Genomic DNA, 15,220 nt, shown 5'->3' with positions numbered 1-15,220 from the left:
TAGTCTTGAATAAAACACTTAAGACATGAGCTGTTTCATAGAATAATGTATCTAATGGAATGTGATATGGCATCTAGATAGATGGTTCCATAAAAAACAATGGAGCAATGTGTTCATCTGATTTTGCTGCTGTTGAGGGCCAAACTTTGACCCAGAACTCTGGGATAAATCCCTGATCCTCTTTCGCTTGACTGATTAAAAAATACATACACACGGTTTAAAGGTTACATCTGACAGAGTATCTGGCAAATGCAAAGTATCTGCCAGGTGCAAAGCCTATTGAATGACATCCAAATCTAATTAAAAATACACTTAAAATACAAGTGCCCCTAACTTTCGAGAGGTTCCTATTGGCAAGAAGCTGAGCTATCCATGTCCTTGTAAAGAAATCAAATGCATGACAATTAGCTTTGCTGTTTCCCTCAGCCAGCTCATCCCAAAAACACGCAAAATCTCATTGATAACGAAACACCCAAGGCTTCAATGCCTCCAAACAAAGCTCATTCATAAATCCTAGCCATCCCTTTCTCCGCTTCCCTCAGCAACTTGGAGGTTACCTTGTACTTTGTTCCAGGACATTGTTTCACAAAATGAAGCTTTAAAAGGAAACTTGATGAGTTGTGAGATAGGCGGGTTGGTATTCATTCAGAACATCCTTCAGAAACGGCGTAAGGAATTCCACAAATAGTCAACGTTGAGCTGAGGTTGGCCGTAATGCCGCTAAAGCTTCAAAGGATGACGGCTTACGTCTACAGAATGTTTCTAACCTGGGAGGAATGACCTCAGGTGCTCCAGTGGAACAGCCGGACTAAAATTGATAGCGAGCCAAATACGCAGACATTGGGAGAGTTAATCAGAAGATTGATCAAGGATTTTAAGGAGTTTTGAAAGGAGAGGGAGAGGTGCAGAGGCGGAGGGCGGCACAACAGCACAGTGGTTAGCACTGTTGCTTCACAGCGCCAGGGTCCCAGGTTCGATTCCCGGCTTGGGTCACTGTCTGTACGGAGTCTGCACGTTCTTCCCGTGTTTTGCGTGAGTTTCCTCCGGACGCTCTGGTTTCCTCCCCATAAGTTCCGAAAGACGTATTGTTAGGTAATTTGAACATTCTGAATTCTCCCTCAATGTACAGGCATTGGAATCTGGCAACGAGGGGATTTTCACAGTAACTTCATTGCAGTGTTAATGTAAGCCTACTTGTGACAATAATAATAAAAAGAAGAGCGGCTTCTGCTTTGGGTAACGGGTTTCGTTATCAAGGCAATTGAAATGTTGGGAAATTTTCTCTCTCTTTACAAACAGCCGGTGCCAAATATTCTCTGTTCTTTCGAGCCATCAACTACCCTCGGTCCAGCAGAACCTCCTTTTAAGACGTAGATTAGCTCAGGGCGGACAAAATCTGATCTGGAGAAATAAACAGACTGTGCTTTAAATTCCAAATCGGAAGATGGATACTCTAACCTTTGTTTATTCAGGTTCAGTAGAATATACATCACCGTAATTCATTTGGATTATATCGCTCTTGTGTATTCCATGTTAAATCACATGGGGCTATTAATTCTACATTTGATAATGTACAGAGGATATTTCACTCAGGAGAGTAGATTGCAGCATTCTTCCAGCTGTAGAAGGATTGTGACCTCAGGCTGCAATCACATCACTTACATCATAAATGAAGGAACGTAGGAACCTCCCCAACATTTAATTAAAAGCAAAATACCGAGGATGCTGAAAATCTGAATTAAAAACAGAAAATGTTGCAAAATCTCAATAGGTCTGGCAACATCTGAGTTCTGAAGAAGTAATATTGGATGGAAATGTATTAACTTTGGCCTGAATTTCGGGCGGCACGGTGGCGCAGTGGTTAGCACTGCTGCCTCATGGCGCTGAGGATCGGGGTTCGAATCCCGGCTCTGGGTCACTGTTCGTGTGGAGTTTGCATATTCTCCCCATGTCTGCGTGAGTTTCACCCCCACAACCCAAAGATGTGCAGGTTAGTTGGATTGGCCACGCTGAATTGCCCCTTAATTGGAAAAAAGAATTGGGTACTCTAACAACTAAAAAAGAACTTGGGCCTGAATTTTCCCAGTGAAGGAAGGGATCTTCAACATCATCAAAGTAGCATCAGAACCCCAATTCCAGAAATCCCCTCCCCATATCCCGGCACCTGCTATTTTCGCAGGCGTAGGGGAATGGGGGAGGGTTGTATTTGCACATCTGTTTAGATTTTGAGCAAAATGTCTAAAGCTGCTGGAGTCATTTGGAGAGGTACCTTTAAGAGAAGACCAGTGACCCCTTTGGGAGAGGTGTGTGTCCTTTCAGATTGTTAGAAGTAGACACAAATGTACATAAAAATGGAATCAGAGGGGCAGCACGGTGGCACAGTGGTTAGCACCGCTGCCTCACGGCGCCGAGGTCCCAGATTCGATCCCGGCTCTGGGTCACTGTCCGTGTGGAGTTTGCACATTCTCCTCGTGTTTGCGTGGATTTCGCCCCCGCAGCCTAAAGATGTGCAGGGTAGGTGGATTAGCTACGCTAAATTGCCCCTTAACTGGAAAAAAGTAATTGGGTACTGTAGAGAAAATAAAATAAAATAAAAACGGACTCAATGGAGCTGACAAGTTGGCAAGGCCCCAAACTCTTCACTTTCTTGAATAAAACACTCGGAGTTGAAAACAAATTAGTGCCTTCAATTTCACTGAGCTACTTGTTGACTTAAACCTGAGAACTTTAATTGTAGAAGTAGTACTACATGATTGATTGCACAATCTATCATTATCATAGTGGGGGGGGGGCTTCTAAGTGCACAGTTTGATTGACAGCTCTAATACTTTGATGTGGGGCTAGGAATATAAATGTATGTAAAGGATTAAATGTATTTTTAAGTTTTTGTTTCCATAAAGGATTAAGTACTTGAAGAAATTTAAATAGGCTTTATCAATTAAAGTGTTTTTAATTGTGGAGTCATGAATGAATACGTAGAACTTTATTGTCTTTCATCTCAGCATGACGACTGGAGGTAGATTCTCTATTGCCTGACTCCATAATTGGAATTTCTGATCGGGCAGAATTTCAAGAATTCCCCGAAAAATTCCCCACACTATCCGTTGCAGTGCTTCGATGCCCCGCTAGTGGCCTCAATGCGCCACCTTCCCTGTGCCAGCAGGAGAATCCAAATTGGTGAATTGCACACAATTCAATATAATTAATAGGCATGGAGTTCAATCCCTTCCCCCCCCCCCCCCCCCCCACTACGCCACTGACACCCCACAACGGGAAATCCACCAGGCGAGTTTGGTGCCCAAGTGTGGGCCTGATGCGGTGGACCCCAAAGTGAGTCAAAGAGGTCAGTGCTTAACTGAGGTGCCCACCCAAAAGTCCATCAGAAGACCCCCTCCACACCTCAATGCAGCCTCCCCCCACCACAAGAATAACGATTACCCCCTCCCCCCACAGCATGCATCAATGAGAGGGATCTAACCGCCTCCCTCACCTGCAGTGAATAAGAAGTGAAATCACTGAGTTCCTTTTGATGTGGTGAGAAGCTGTCAATAATAGAAAACGTGTTTATAAACATTGTGGTTAGCATCAAAGCCAGCTAATGGAGATGCATTCAAGCGTGAAAGGAAAGATAGATAAACAATCCACCAAGCACCCATCTCTGGACTAATAAAATTGTCAATCACTGGCTAGTGAAAAGTATTGCTGTGTGAAATTAAATTTCATTTCATTTTCAATCTGAAGCCCTTTCAAGTGTGCTTGGCATTTGAGGAAGCCTCTGACACTTGTAACAGCTGCTGCTTTAAACACTTTTCCCTGAGGCAGCAGATGTTCGGAAAGTGTTAGTGAAAAATACAATGATCTTTCACTGTACTGCTCTTCAGCTTTCAGGCAAGAATGACTGATGGGGGACTTTGATGCGGGGTCTAATGGGGGGTCTGATCGGGGGGGGTCTGATGGGGTGACAGATGGGAGTCTGATGGGGGGTCTGATGGGGTGACAGATGGGAGTCTGATGGGGGATCTGATGGGGTGACTGATAGGAGTCTGATGGGGGGGTCTGATGGAGGGTCTGTTTGGGGGTCTGATGGGGGTTTGATGGGGTGACTGATGGGGGTCTGATGGGGGAATCTGGTGGGGGTCTAATGGGGGGGTCTGATGGGGGGGTTTGATGAAGGGTCAGATGGGGGTCAGATGGGGATGACTGATGGAGGGGTCTGCTGGGGGTTCTGATGGGGGTGAAGATGGGGGGTCTGATGGGGGACTTGATGGAGGGTCTGATGGGGGTGACTGATAGGAGTCTGATGGGAGGTCTGATAGAGGGTCTGTTTGGGGGTCTGATGGGGGGATCTGATGGGGGTCTAATGGGGGGGTCTGATGGGGGGTTTGATGGAGGGTCAGATGGGGGGTTTGATGGGGATGGCTGATGGAGGGGTCTGCTGGGGGTTCTGATGGGGGTGACTGATGGAGGGTTTGATGAGGGTGACTGATGGCGGTCTGGTGGGGGGTCTGACGGGGGTCTATGGTGGAGGTGACTGATGGAGGATTTGATGAGGGGCTGGGGAACCGGGGCTGGAGTCGGTGGGGAAGGGGTTGGATTACCCTCATGCTTACGTGCTGTGGAGGGGGTGACCCATAATGTGCGTGGTGGGGGGGGGGGGGAGGATTCCCCTTCTTGTCAGCAGTGGGGGGTGGGGGGCAGTATTAGCATTGGAGGAAGGGAAGGGGTTCTCACCTCCAGACCTCAGCACAGGTCCACTCATGATCTATCCACCCTGTATACATTTGCTTGGTTAAGGAGAGAGACTTGGACCTGAGCCCCACTCCTGGCACCAGCAGAGACCAGTGATGATACCCGCCTGGCAAGAGCACCTCAACTCCAGAACAGTGAATCGGACCTTGAAGTCTGCCCATCGTGTGGATCCTGGGTGAGTTGGCAGGTGGATGAAAGGGCAAAGGTTGGTGGGTGGGGCACTGGTTGGCATGAGTTAGCACAAGGGACTATTAGGGTGTTGGACAAAAGGCGTAGAGGGCATAGATTGCCATGGCAGGTATGAGGGGCCATGTGGGTAGGGAGAGGAGTAGGAATCTGTAATTTTCACAGCTGGGACAAAATCTCAGCGCTCTGAGGTGGGCCTTTTGCATCACCTAGCTCTGCATCAAGGAGCCGCTATATCTGGACATAGCGGGGACCTGACTATCTGGAGTGAAATGTCGGCCAGACCTGGCAAGGATGACAGTCCATGACCATTAGACTTTTAATTCCAGATTTTTATTGGATTCACATTTTACCACCTGGGATTCGAACTCAGATTTCCCCGAGCATTAGCGTGGATCTCTGGATTACTAGTGCAGTGACAATACCACAGCGTCACTGCCTCCCCTCTACCAGTCAGGCAACAATGGATCAGCTGTCAGTCCAGGGACAGTGTGGCAACCTCATATGGGCGGCATGGTAGCACAGTGGTTAGCACTGTTGCTTCACAGCGCCAGGGACCCAGGTTTGATTCCCGGCTTGGGTCACTGTGCGGAGTCTGCACGTTCTCTGTGTCTGCGTGGGTTTCCTCCGGGTACTCCGGTTTCCTCCCACAAGTCCTGAAAGACGTGCTGTTAGGTGAATTGGACATTCTGAATTCTCTCTCTGTGTACCCAAACAATTGCCAGATTGTGGCAACTCGGGGATTTTCACAGCAACTTCATTGCTGTGTTAATATAAGCCTACTTCTGACACTAATAAAGATTATTATAGTATTTCCACCACCTCAGCTTAATTAAATAGTGATCAAACTACCCATGTGTAAAGGGAGGGATAGGTGAGTTATTTCTGGAGCTATGCTTTTGCCCTATCATCCTTTTTGAGCCAGTGGGGAACATCTCTTATAGCCACAGGGGAATTCATGCATTGCACTCGGTCAGATTTGGAGGGGTAGGTTCTGCTTCCTGTAACATGCCAGTTGGGATTTTACAATAATCCAACACTACCGGGCTGACATTTGCAGTGTGGCCTTTGCGTCGACGTTCCGGTATTTTAGCCATTCAGCTAGCTGCATCCTGCTTTTTCTCAACACCATCATAGCCCAGCATCCTTAATCCTTTGATCCGTGCATACTTTCCATCAAGGATAGATCTTAGAAAGTTGTATATACTGATGGCACTCACTGAGTGAACAAATGAAATGCTGTAAGTATGATTAACCATCTTGTCCTTGATGGGGCCCATTAGAGTTATTGTGGAAACGAAAAGACAAGGAAGCAAGTGCTAACCACTGGAGATTTACACTGCTCCAAATGAAAAACGATCACCATCAATGTTTCGCATTAAGTGGAATATTATACAGTATAAAACAGCTCCGTTGTAATTCAAAAGACATAAACTACTCTGCCGAATATAAAGGATATGTTTCAAAGATACCGTGGAATGAAACGGGATATGGAGTTGCTCTCGAGGTACGAGAAAAAGTAGGAATGTGGGACAGAGAAAAAATGTGAGTGTGAGAGGGGAAGTGTGAGTGTGACAGAGCGAGAGTGGGAGAAAGTGTGAGTGTGAGACTTGAAGAACATCAGTGAAAGAAGCCAGGACAAAGGCAAATATCAGAATTTGACACAATTCCTCTCACTGTTTCCAGTGTAATTGTGTTACCTGCAACCATTAAGGCCATTTTGCAGTTCCAAGTGTTTATGCAATTTGGCTCATTTACAGATTTCAATTTACAACTGCCAGTGAGTTTAACCATTAAATGAAGGCATTGTTTCCATAATTGGTTTAAGCAGCCTAATTCGGCTGAATTTTGACATTCAATCACCACTAAGGTGGTTTTCTTTCGAACTAAGCGACCCATAAAGCTAATGCCTGGTGTGAGTGGCCAAATTAATCATGGTGCCAGCTTGGTCTCCGTGTCGTGCCTCTGTCAGACCTGAACACATGACCATAACTGATAATTTAGTGCAGTTCGGGGGGACTGCCACACTGCCAAAGGTGTCTTTTGACGAGAGATTAAACCAGGGCCCTGTGTTAGGTGGATGTAAAAGACCCCATGAACTCTCCAAAGGAGATGAGGGCTGCGCTTTATCCACTTATTATTCATCAGCAAGCATCACCAAAAAAACTGATAGCCTGATCATTTATTTCATGGCAAGGGGACGTTACTGTGCACAGATTATCTGCTGTGTTTCCCTACATCACAACTGTAACCATATTTTAAAAGTACTTAATTATGTCTCAGCTTTAAATTCTCATCCTTGTTTTCAAGTCCCCACGTGGCCCCACCCTTCCCTGTCTAATCTCATACAGATCGACAGCTGTCTGAGATATCCTCCAATTCTGGCCTCTTTCACAGCCCCCATTTTCAGTGCATCACCGTTGGCTTCTGCTCCTTCAGTTGTTTAGGCCCGAGGCTCTGGAATTCCCTCCCGAAATCTCTTTACCTTTCTCTCCTCACTTAAGGTGCTCCTCAAGACCTACCCCTACCTCTTTGGCCCGCTCATCCCTAATATCTCCTGAAGTGGCTCAATGTCAGGTTTTGTTTGAGAAGGCTCTTGCGAAGCATCATGGGAGGATTTACTGCGGTGTTCCTTGTGATTCTTGATATCAGGATGGATGTTTTAGTGTTCACAAAGACCACAGAAGCTAAATTCATTAACAAAGTTAACATTTATTTACACTACTTGTTAAAGCTCGACCAATAACTCCTACGGTGAACAATTATCTAGTAATCTACAATCTACACTCAACTAACACTCGTCTCTAAACTCTATCTATAGCTGAACTCTACACTCTGTCACTGCTCCACTCCAGCCTTCTCCCAAATAGGTTTTTGAAGACTAAAGGAATAAAGAGTTATGGAGTTGGGACGGGAAAGTGGAGCTGAGTCCACAAAAGATCAGCCATGATCTCATTGAACGGCGGAGCAGACTCGAAGGGCCAGATGGCCTACTCCTGCTCCTAGTTCTTATGTTCTAAGTCTGTGAGCCGGTGCTTTATATAGTTCTGCATCGAGCTCCATCTAGTGATTAATTATGATATGACATTAACCCTTTGTCTTCCGAACATTTCCCATAATGTCACATTCACTACATCAAAGGTCCGGGCAGCACGGTAGCATGGTGGTTAGCATAAATGCTTCACAGCTCCAGGGTCCCAGGTTCGATTCCCGGCTGGGTCACTGTCTGTGCGGAGTCTGCACGTCCTCCCCGTGTGTGCGTGGGTTTCCTCCGGGTGCTCCGGTTTCCTCCCACAGTCCAAAGATGTGCAGGTTAGGTGGATTGGCCATGCTAAATTGCCCGTAGTGTCCTAAAAAAAAAGTAAGGTTAAGGGGAGGTTGTTGGGTTACGGGTATAGGGTGGATACGTGGGTTTGAGTAGGGTTATCATGGCTCGGCACAACATGAAGGGCCTGTTCTGTGCTGTACTGTTCTATGTTCTAAATGCATGCTGTTTCTGTCGTTAAGCTTTTCGATAACCTGCTCTTGTCAAAGGTGCTAAAATTAACTGCGAAAGCTTTCTTTCTCTACTGATGGTCGGGTATTGACGTGTACTCATGGGACCGCTTACTGAATTTACAGTGATCTTGCAAGGGGTGGCCTGCAAACAGCTGAATTGTTTTAGTGTTGAAACATCTGCAAGGGAATCAGTCGAAAGAGCTGGGTTCTGACTTAGCTCGAGTGCATCTCCCATGGACAGCGATGATTTTGTGACAAACCAGTTCCATGCCAAGGAGAAGATTCCTGAGACTGAGGAAAGCCCAGACTTTGACCTCGGCAAGTTGAAGGGAAGGTTTTATTAACTCAGCTACAGAGAATGTTCCTGGTTGAGAGTGATGGAAGTCGAATATACTGCCTTAATAACAAGCTGCGTTATTGGCCAGGGTTTAGAGAACCCCAAAGTGTACCATGGAGTTCACCTGACCCACAACTTTTAATAGATTGTGGTATGGGGAGCACACGGCCCACTCTCTACAGGTGTGGGACAGCAGAAATCAAAAAGTATTTTTTTAAAGCAAAACAGTGTTTATTTTATGAACTTAAGTTAACCTTTTTAAAACATACAGTGAACATCTTAGCAACGATTAATTCAAATACAACCCCCAAAGAATTCAACATTAAGTAATGCTTAATAACTTCCCAAACAACATCCAGAAGACAAAAGAAACACCTTTTAACAGAAGCACATTAGGTTTACATTCACTACTGAGAACATTTCTGAATTCACCAAATGATCAAGAGATAGTCTTTTGATGGCAGAGAGAACAGCAGTACCCCTGCTTGGTCTGGCTTCAGCTCCAACACTGAAAATGAAACTAAACACACCCTACAGCAAACAGCCTAAAATGAAAGTAAAAAGCTGACAGACAGCCCAGCTCCACCCACAATCTGACATTACTGACAAACAACCATTTCTTAAAGGTACATTTCTTAAGCACCCATTTCTTAAAGGTACTCTCACGTGACAAGTTCTGGAGCACAAGTCTTCAGTACTATTGTCGGAACATTATCAGGGTCCATAGCCTTTGCAGCATCCAGTGCTTTCAGCCATTCTTGATATGGAGTGAATCGTATTGGCTGAAGACAGCCATCTGTGATGCTGGGGTCTTCTGGAGGAGACCGCGACGGTTCATCCACTTACATCTTCGCTCCCACTCATGTCCCACGCGTGTCAGCCTTCATCACCATCTGACCCGGCAGGACTCCCACCTACACTCTCCCATCTGTCTCATTGCAGGGCAAACACGAGCAGGACCTGCATGAGTGGGCACAGCCGGCCGGAGTCATGCCCGAGCTAAAATTCTGAACGCCATTTGAGGAGAGTGTCCTTGAGCTGGCCAGTGAGGAGCAGGATTGCACCAATGAGAAAGGCAAGGTGGGGGCAGCAGACAACATGAGAGCACTCAACACATGCAGCCATGGTACAAGCCTCACGTGAGTTAACTTTCTCCCATCAGTTTGCCCCTCTGATGCAGTAATGCCACCTCGCTTCCCTTGCAGGTCAATCATTCCACCAGTCCAGCCCATCCTCACATCCTCTGGAGATCACAGACTAGAGCAGCTCTGAGGGAGACATCTCGGAGACAGGTATTGAGGAGGAGTCACAGCTGTCACCAGCACCTTTCATCAGCGTAGATACTCACACCTCGGTGGGACTAGCTAGTGGATAGGCTTCTGGGTCACTCACTGGTGATTACCTCACAGCTGAAGATCCACGGCACGCGGACGAAGGAACATCCCAGAGACCCAGCACTTGAAGGGATGTCGGAGCTCAGGGCACTTCTGGGCCCCTGGCCAGTGGTGTGCCCCCGGGTCTCATTGCCCCAGAGCTACTGGAAATGCAAAGGCAGAGTCGCAAGCATCAGGAAAGGATGATAGCCTCCCTCCTCGGACTGCAAGGCTGACTGGACGGGTCCTATTGCCTTTTGCCTGAGGAGATAATGCCGTCACTCCTACGCAATGAGGCCAGCACTGCGAGGGTGGCAACCGCATTGGGGACCATACCACAGGATGTGCACTCCATGGCGGGGGGAGGGGGGGGGGTGTCCGCTTCAGGATTCAGCTCATGATCTCCATGATACAGGGCGTCAACTGCATGGTGCAGACACTAGAAGACGGTAGGGATCCTGGATCTCACATCAGCTAAGTGGTATGGGGAGAGGTCAGGAAAGGTGAGAGAGGACCAGCCATGGTCATATGGAATGGCGGAGCAGATTGGAAGGGCTGAATGGCCTCCTCCTGCTTCCCGTTTCTATTATGGAGCTAGGCAAGGATTTTCAGGGTTAAATCCAATTTACTTGCACACCTTTTAATTCAGTACACTATATTCGCTGCTGATCGTGTACGTCCCTCGACATTGAGACCAAACAGATTGGGTAATTGCTTTGCTCAGCACCTCAGTTCTGACCAGAATAATGTCCCTGAGGTTCCAGTTTCCTGCGGTTTATAACCTCTGGCCCACTCCCATTCTGGATTCGCAGCCCTCAGCCTCCTGAAGTTTCAATGAAGTTCCAGGCGATGCTCGAGGAACAGCATCTTGCCTTTTGCTTGGGCACTTTACAACCTTCTAGACTCAATATGCTGATCAGCACGCTGGCACAATGGTTGGCACTGCTGCCTCACAGCGCCTGGGATCCGGGTTCAAATCTGACCTCGAGTGGTGAATGTCTGTGTGGAGATACGTTCTCCCCCTGCCTGCATGGGTTTCCTCCGGTTGCTCCAGTTTCCTCCCACAGTCCAAAGATGTGCAGCTTAGGTGGATTGACCATGCAGAAATGCCCCTTTGTGTTCAAGGAAATGCAGGTTGGGTGGGTTACGGGTATGGGGCGAGGGAGTGGGCCTCGGTAGGGTGCTCTTTAAGATGCTCGTTGCAGACTCGATGGGTCTCCATTTGAGCAATAGGGATTCAATGGATTCTATGGAATTATTTCAGATCTCAACCCTATTTTCCAGCCAGGGACTGCTGGTACTGAATTTGCTGTTGCCATTTATAGTTTCTAGATGGAACCTTTGTGTCTCTATCTGTCCCTGTAGTCTCCCCTTTTGCCTCGCACCTTTGTCATTTCATCACTTGTGATTTTCACCCTATCAGAGGCCTTGCCTTCCCTTTTGTTTTCCCGTCTCCCAGCCTTTCCCTGTTTCTGCATTGATTTAAAGCTGTAACATTGTTAACTTACTTCAGTTGTAACGCCAGGTCACCTCTGTTAACTCTGTTCCTGTCTTCCATGGACGCGGCTGGGCCTGCTGGGCAGTCCCAGCAATTTCTGTTTTTATACTTGAGCTTCCTCCAGGTCTGACAATGGGTGGCAAACCTGTTGTGCGCTAGTTACCCTAAAACCTGTACCTCTTGTGAAGTAAAACGGGTAAGATGTCATTTGAAACATGAAGGTCTGATAAAACCCGAAGGAATTATCAGAAAAAGCAAGCAAAAATCCCACAAAGGGTGAACAGCATTCAGAAAAGAGGGTTTGAAATGCCGACAGCCGTTATCACACAGGCGTTAAGAGAACAGCTGATGATGTAATCTAATACCTTTCTTTCAAATTAGAGAAATTCTAGCAAATTAAGTCTTTTAGTTACATAAAGGGAACAGTGTTCTACCCTTTTGTAGAAGTTAATTCGCTGAGCAAACAATTGATTAGAATTGGCAGAATCTTTTTTTTATAAATTTAGAGCACTCAATTATTTTTTCCAATTAAGGGGCAATTTAGCACGGCCAATCCACCTAACCTGCATTGAGTACCAGGATTGGCAAGTCATGTTGCAGCTGTATCGAACCTTAGTTAGGCCACACTTGGGTTGTGGGGGCGTGTTTCACCAGCAAACACGGGGAGAATGTGCAAACTCCACACGGAAAGTGACCCAGAGCCGGGATCGAACCTGGGACCACAGCGCCGTGAGGCGGCAGTGCTAACCACTGCGCCACCGTGCTGCCCGGATTGCCAGAATCTTAACTGAATTACGTGAAATAATGTGTATTTGTGAATAATAGAAACTTCATGTCATCAGTTAAAAGTGGAAATCTGGAGATAACGGTTGAATCTACTAAACACCAAGCAGGAATCAGTTTAAACATGACGAGAACCGAACGTATCACACCTCTAAGGTTTGACAAGCATTAAAGAATTTTTACAACGCTTATAATTGAAGCATCCTCTTGTTAGGCATGATGGAAACTAGATGAATACAACAGACCTTGGGTTGGGTGCTCTTTACAAGAGCCAGTGCAGACTCGATGGGCCGAATGCCCTCCTTCTGCACTGTAAATTCTATGGTATTCTATGATGACAAACAAAATTATATAATTGAGCAGAAGATATTACTTGAAGATAATAAAATGTAACCAGCACGGCTGTGAGAAGGGTAATAAATATCCTGACTCGCTAACAGCCGTCATCACTTCCAGCTCTCAGAGCTGCTTCGGTAGATGGGAATGACTGAATGCAGGAGCTGAACAGGGGATCGAAGTTACTCAGAACACCCACAGATAAGGGGGCCACGAAGGTCCGAACAACCGGAACGGAAAATTCAGAAGCAAGACTTTCTTTACTTCTCGTAAAGACAGTGATGTTATCTTTTGAAGTAAAATAAAGTTAAGTTGAAAATTTATTTTAACATGAAATAGTGGTTATTACAAAATTGTCAAAGAACAAAGAAAAGTACAGCACAGCCCTCCAAGCCCGAGCCGACCATGCTGCCCGTCTAAACTAAAATCTTCTACACTTCCGGGGTTGTATCCATCTATTCCCATCCTATTCATGTATTTGTCAAGATGCCCCTTAAATATCACTATCGTTCCTGCTTCCACCACCTCCTCCGGCAGCGAGTTCCAGGCACCCACTGTAAAAAAACTTACCTCGTACATCTCCTCTAAACCTTGCCCCTCGCACCCTAAACCTATTCCCCCTAGTAATTGACCCCTCTACCCTGAAAAAAAGCCTCTGACTGTCCACTCTGTCTATGCCCCTCATAATTTTGTAGACCTCTGTCAGGTTGCCCCTCAACCTCCGTCATTCCAGTGAGAACAAACCGAGTTTATTCAACCTCTCCTCATAGCTAATGCCCTCCATACCAGGCAACATCCTGGTAAATCTCTTCTGCACCCTCTCTAAAGCCTCCACATCCTTCTGGTAGTGTGGTGACCAGAATTGAACACTATACTCCAAGTGTGGCCTAACTAACGTTCGATACAGCTGCAAATGACTTGCCAATCCTTGTACTCAATGCCCCGGCCAATGCAGGCAAGCATGGCATATGCCTTCTTGACTACCTTCTCCACCTATGTTGCCCCTTTCAGTGACCTGTGGACCTGCACACCTAGATCTCTCTGACTGCCAATACTCTTGAGGGTTCTACCATTCACTGTATATTTCCTACCTGCATTAGACCTTCCAAAATGCATTACCTCACATTTGTACGGACTAAACTCTTCTGCCATCTCTCTGCCCAAGTCTATAAACAATCTAAATCCTGCTGTATCCTCTGACGGTCCTCATCACTATCCACAATTCCACCAACCTTTGTGTCGTCTGCAAACTAGCTAATCAGACCTGTTACATTTTCCTCCAAATCATTTATATATACTACGAAAAGCAAAGGTCCCAGCACTGATCCCTGCGGAACACCACTAGTCACAGCCCTGCAATCAGAAAAGCACCCTTCCATTGCTACTCTCTGCCTTCTTTGACCTAGCCAGTTCTGTATCCACCTTGCCAGCTCACCCCTGATCCCATGTGCCTTCACCTTTTGTACCAGTCTGCCATGAGGGACCTTGTCAAAGGCCTTACTGAAGTCCATATAGACAACATCCACTGCCCTACCTGCATCAATCATCTTTGTGACCTCTTCAAGTTAGTGAAACACAACCTCCCCTTCACAAAACCATGCTGCCTCTTGCTAATACATGCATTTGCTTCCAAATGGGAGTAGATCCTATCTCGAAGAATTCTCTCCAGTAATTTCCCTACCACTAAAGTAAGGCTCACCGGCCTGTAGTTCCCTGGATTATCCTTGCTACCCTTCTTAAACAAAGGAACAACATTGGCTATTCTCCAGTCCTCCGGGACATCATCCGACGACAGTGAGGATCCAAAGATTTCTGTCAAGGCCTCAGCAATTTCCTCTCTAGCCTCCTTCAGTATTCTGGGGTAGATCCCATCCGGCCCTGGGGACTTATCTACCTTAATATTTTTCAAGACGCCCAACACCTCGTCTTTTTAGATCTCAGTGGAGCGACTCACACAGCTTCAGCTGTCGATACCAGCGTCAAACGGGCACCACGGGTCTGCGCATGCACGCTGCGGCCGCGCAAATCCACACATGTGCAATGCAACCAGTGCAAAATCGCCAATACGCGCTAGCTTCCTTCTCCGCGCTGGCCCCGATGCAACATGGCGGAGAGCTACAAGGGTCCAGTGCGGAGGGAAAGAGGCCACCATCAGGAAAAGCTGGCAAGCCAATCAGTAGGCCCCAGTCGCGGGCCAAGCCACGGCGGAGGCCCACCTAGGGGTCAGATTCCCCCCCCACCAAGCCGCCCCCCCCCCCCCCCCCCCCCCGCAGGATGGACGCCGAGGTCCCGCCGGGTAAGACCACATGTGAACGGCTCCGGTGCGACTTGGCTTATCTTGGCGGCCACTCGGCCCATCCCGCGTGGAGAGCTCGTGGGGCTGCTCCAATCGGCACCACGCCAACTGCGCCAGCGCCAATGGTGCCAATTCTCCAGTCACCGGACAATTGGTGGACCGGC

The sequence above is a fragment of the Scyliorhinus canicula genome, chromosome 11, assembly GCF_902713615.1.
Source record: "Scyliorhinus canicula chromosome 11, sScyCan1.1, whole genome shotgun sequence".
NCBI lineage: Eukaryota > Metazoa > Chordata > Chondrichthyes > Carcharhiniformes > Scyliorhinidae > Scyliorhinus > Scyliorhinus canicula.
This window is presented reverse-complemented; position numbering follows the sequence as displayed.